General features: G+C 42.2%; 1 protein-coding gene across 6 annotated transcripts in view; it reads right to left on the reverse strand.

The window, feature by feature from the left end:
• LOC147010534 (intersectin-1-like) overlaps positions 1-5000 on the reverse strand; it is a 94398-nt gene that overhangs the window by 85203 nt on the left and 4195 nt on the right. The window lies entirely within an intron of this gene.

Consider the following 5000-nt stretch of genomic DNA (forward strand, 5'->3'; position numbering starts at 1 on the left):
GGAACTCAAGAAAAAGGTGACTTCACCTTACATTCTACCCATGTGAAGAAATGACAAGCAAACCATTCCATTCGTTTTATTAGTCTCGAAGGCCAGTTTGGGCACAATACCATTAAGACGAGGGTTTAACATCCCGTGTATGAACCTGAAGTTAAAAGTAAGCCTCGACCTGTGCTAGCACCTGAGACAAAATTATGCCTCTTCTTGGGTACATGCACACAATGGACTCACACAAAGGCTGCCGTGGCATTAAGAGGGATGATGGCAAGCCATATAGACGATACAGCATTCGGCAGCAACTCATCTTGCATTACAGACAACAGCCTATTGGATCAGGCACTTGGTTTGTGAAGTTCTTTCCTGGCCACAATTATTCCCGTCTTCTCGTGGGGTCGGAAGGAGAAAGTGTGGCCAAAATTGTTCAGTCAGGCTGGCCCAGCCTGATGCTAAACTAAGCAGGTTTGTTGGAGCAATCATTTGTGATTTGTTCAGGGTACCAGCGATAGCTCGCATAATCCTCGTGGAGGACAGTGCAGGATCTTTAAAGGCCAACAACTAATGCCGGCAGACAGGACGCCCAGTTAACATCCATCCGAGAGACGGTGCACACCTTGATGAATCGTCCTACCTGTGAGACCCCGGGATCACAGTTTGTAGATGGGTCGGGATTCAAACCCAAGCGAGACAACTCAGGAGGGGAGAGTGCGTATCTCGAGGCTGCGTTTGTGAAGCAGAAATATAACCCGGATTCAAACTTGCACGGATATTAACCCACAGATTGGGAGCTCACGAGAAAGCGAGGAGACTTTGCCGCCAAAACAACCAATGCAATTGGAGAAACAAAGTTGTTGTGACTTAAAATAAGTACGTGCAACCAGGAAAATGTGTAATTTTATCCAACAATGACACACAACCTTTCAACACAACACAACCCTTTACCAACACACCCCTTCAACACAAACACACAGACATACGCAAACACAAAAATAAACAGGACAGATGCAGAAAGAAGACAAATGAGTACTTTAAGCAAGGCCGTTTTGTTTTCAAGTTAATTCCATGGAAAAGATTCTGCACTTCCGTGCAAGGTCGACATTTCATAACCAATTTATACTCGTCAAACGAGTTGGCATCGACAAGACAACCGATGGAAATCAAGGACCAAGAAAACTTTCATCACAACAACGTGAGGACAGAAGGGTGGAAAGATAAAGTGCACCGCAGGCGAATAAACCCAGCAATAAGGCCTTCCAAGTCAACGGCTGGACTTTTCACATTTCACTTTCTCACTCAAGGAAGCAAGCATGAATGTACCGAATAATTTCACACGAAAGCAGCAACTTACAGACCGGTATACCGTCAGGATGAGGGGAGAGGAGGGTGGCAGGTGAGAAACAAAACCCAAAGTTCAGTTCCAAAAGTCAAACTTCGATCGAAGCTTATCTCCGTAAATAAGGTGTTTCAGCGACTCTGCGCCGGGGCGAATGAAAAGGCTCGGACTGATCGATGTTCACGTACAAGACAAAACTAGTGGCACGCCAACAAAAAGGTACGCAGACGCGAGTCCGTGCAAGCCTGGATGAACTCGACAAAAACAGGGAACGAGCAACGGATATAATGAATGCGCAATCATCACGGCAAACAACCATCATCATCATCTTCAACTGTTGTTTGGGAAGCAAAGCCTTCTTTGTGGACCTCAAACACATTAGAAAAGGTGTGGATAGGTCAAAAGGGGGTTCGGAAAGCAACAATGGTTGGATCAAGCAGAGCGGACGAAAGTTTTTGTCACACATTGACGTTCAAAAACATTTTTGTGATCATTTTTTCAGTCGGTATGTTTACACGTGATGAACAATCCATGGAAGCCACGATTGCTCACAGCAAGCAGCTGCAGCGACGGCACTTTAAAAGGAAAAAAAACAAACAAAAACTAGAGGGGGAGCACTCGGGAGAGTGCAAAACCTCCGCCGCCAATACTGCTGGGTCACTCAAGTGAACCTTATATCTTATTCATTAAATATGATGTCAACAGTGCTCACAGAGTTATAGTTCTTTTCTCCAACATTTTTTTTGGGGGGGGGGGTTGGAAATCACTTAAAACATGCAGAAATGCAAAAAAAAGAAATCGAAATCTTGTTGAAAAAAAAAGTTGCTAATTTTTTTTTCTCTAACAATTTTTTTTGGGGGGTGGGGTTTGAAATCACTTAAAACATGTAGAAATGCAAAAAACAAATTTTTCTCTATTTTTTGGGGGGGTTGGAAATCACTTAAAACATGTAGAAATGCAAATAAAATTAAAAATTTCTCTAACAATTATTTTTTTGGGGGGGTAACAATTTTTTTTGGGGGGGGGTGTTGGAAATCACTTAAAACATGTAGAAATGCAAAAAAAAAATTCTCTAAATGTTTTTGGGGGGAGTTGGAAATCACTTAAAACATGTAGAAATGCAAAAAATATATATTTCTCTATTTTTTGGGGGGGTAACAATTTTTTTTGGGGGGGGGGGGTTGGAAATCACTTGAAACATGTAGAAATGCAAAAAAAAAAATTTCTTTCTCTAAATTTTTTTTTGGGGGGGGGGGTGGAAATCACTTGAAACATGTAGAAATACAAAAAAATTTCTCTAACAATTTTTTTTTGGGGGGGGGGGTGGGGGAACAAGTCCAAAATCTAATGGCATGATCCTTGGACCATACCTAACCCCCCCCCCCACCAAGTTTCGTCGAAATCCGTCGGGAAGTTTTTCCGTAATACTGTTCACAAACAAACAAACAGAAAGGGGTGAAAACAGTAACCTCCGATCTTCGATGGCGGAGGTTAATAAACAGCCACAAATCACAATGGCGATGCTGCACAAGCAGAGGTTCCTGAGATTCAATGTGGAGTGAAAGACTAGTCGATTACGAGTGACGGCTGGTGTCTATCTGCGGAGACGGACAGGTAGAACGATGGATGAAATTGACGAAACGTCGATCGAGATATGCAAACCACCGTAGGAAGGAAGAACAAAAGTTCACGTTTCGGGTGTTCACCCTTCGTCGGAGCCAAAAAAGCAAACCGTCGGAATGTAAACACGCTTTTGCTCTGACAATGGGTCAACAGCAGGAACGTCAGCTTGTTCTTGTTTCCCATGGCAGTTAACAAACCTTGATCAAAATCTTGTTGATTTAATCAATCGTTCCACCTGATATTCAGAGGCACGAGTATGAATTTCAGGTTTAAATTATCATCATTGCAGCTGGTAACAACCACAGCAGCAGAAGTGGATTTCCTTTCCTCGAAGCCAATTTGCCTCGCAATTACCGCAGCATTAATTTATCACTGCCGAGCAAACAAGGTTTTCCTCAACCGGAACAAGATTCCCAAGGCGAGCTCCAAGGACCATGGGGGCAGATGGTTCAAAAATAAACAAGCTGTTAATATCAAAGAATAGCTCGTCATAGAGAAATAACACATCATAACACAACAAAGCTGGGGCAAGAACAGGAGAGAGAGAAAGAAAGACTATGAGTCAGATATACATGAAACTGTTATGGTAGGTTGATGGTATGTCCGAGTTATGTGTGAGAAAGAACTGTTGCTATGGGCTCCTCCGTTGCCTAGCAATGGCCGAAAAACCTCCAAATGTGGGGGTATTTTAACGAAAAAAACAATCGGCAGCATTAACCCTTGAAGCTAGAATGATGAATGTTCTTGTGCTTATCCTCAGGTCATTCCCCATCGAACGGGCCCATCGCGTCAGGTTCTATTGGGTAGTCGACTACCCATGTCCACCTACCGGCTTGTCTGACTCAGTCTCTGAGATATAACGAACTTCGTTTTTTGTTGTTGTTTTCAACCAGGGTTCATTCAAAGTGCATCTTCTCTGACAATTTTCATATGATCCGGCTGGAAATTTTTGACAATATGGCTGAATGTACTGCCCACAGTCGCTCGTGGGCCGATTTTTGATTTTCGAAAAATAATTTCTTTATGATTTTTCAAAAATTTCAAAGTCCCGTTGCTCGGCAACGGTGGTATCCATAGCAACGGTTCTCATTTGCACACAACTAGGTCATGGTATGAACCTACCAACCAAGTTTCATAGAAATCGCCATTGTATTAACGGAGCACTGGACCGAACAGAGGGACAGACAGACAGACAGACAGACAGACAAACATATCGACGGAAAAACTGATAATAAGGGTAGAACAAATTTCAAACTAGAGGGGGAGCACTCGGTAGAGTGCAAAACCTCCGCCGCCAATACTGCTCGGTCACTCAAGTGAACCTGATATCCTATTCATTCAATTTGACATCAACAGTGCTCACAGAGTTATAGTTTAATACTTTCCCTTTTACATACTCAATTCATTCGTCATAACTAGATTCCTTGAGACAGAAATTGATTTTACGTGGGTATATCCACCTGAAGTTCCAAAATCAGCAGCAATTATAATTTTTGCATGTTTTTTTTTTGTTGGAAATCACTTATAACATGGAGAAATGCAAAAAAAAAAAAACTCGAAATTTTGTTGGAAAAAATATTTGTATGTTTTTTTTCTCTAAGAATTTTTTTTTGGCGGGGGGGCAGGGGTTGGAAATCACTTAAAACATGTAGAAATGCAAAAAAAAAAATTCAAATATTTTTTCAAATTGGCTGCCATAGCGTCCATATTGGATTTTGGACCAAGTCCAAAATCGAATGGCATGATCCTTGGACCAGACCTAACCCCCCCCCACCAAGTTTCGTCAAAATCCGTCGAGGAGTTTTTCCGTAATACTGTGCACAAACAAACAAACAAACAAATAAATAAACCAATGTCACCCTCAGGGTGACCCGTATCTTGCCAAAAGGTGACCACGTGTGACTTCTTTAAGGTCACACTGAGGTGAACAGAGCTGCTATCCACCATGAGCGACTCCTTGAGGAATATCTGCCTACGAGAGATTCCGATGAGAATCGTTCTACAGAGTAACCATGAAAAATATGTGTTTGCCTCATAACGTCACCAA

Source organism: Eptatretus burgeri, chromosome 16, assembly GCF_056783735.1.
Source record: "Eptatretus burgeri isolate ZD-2024b chromosome 16, Ebu_testis_v1, whole genome shotgun sequence".
Taxonomy (NCBI): Eukaryota; Metazoa; Chordata; class Myxini; order Myxiniformes; family Myxinidae; genus Eptatretus; species Eptatretus burgeri.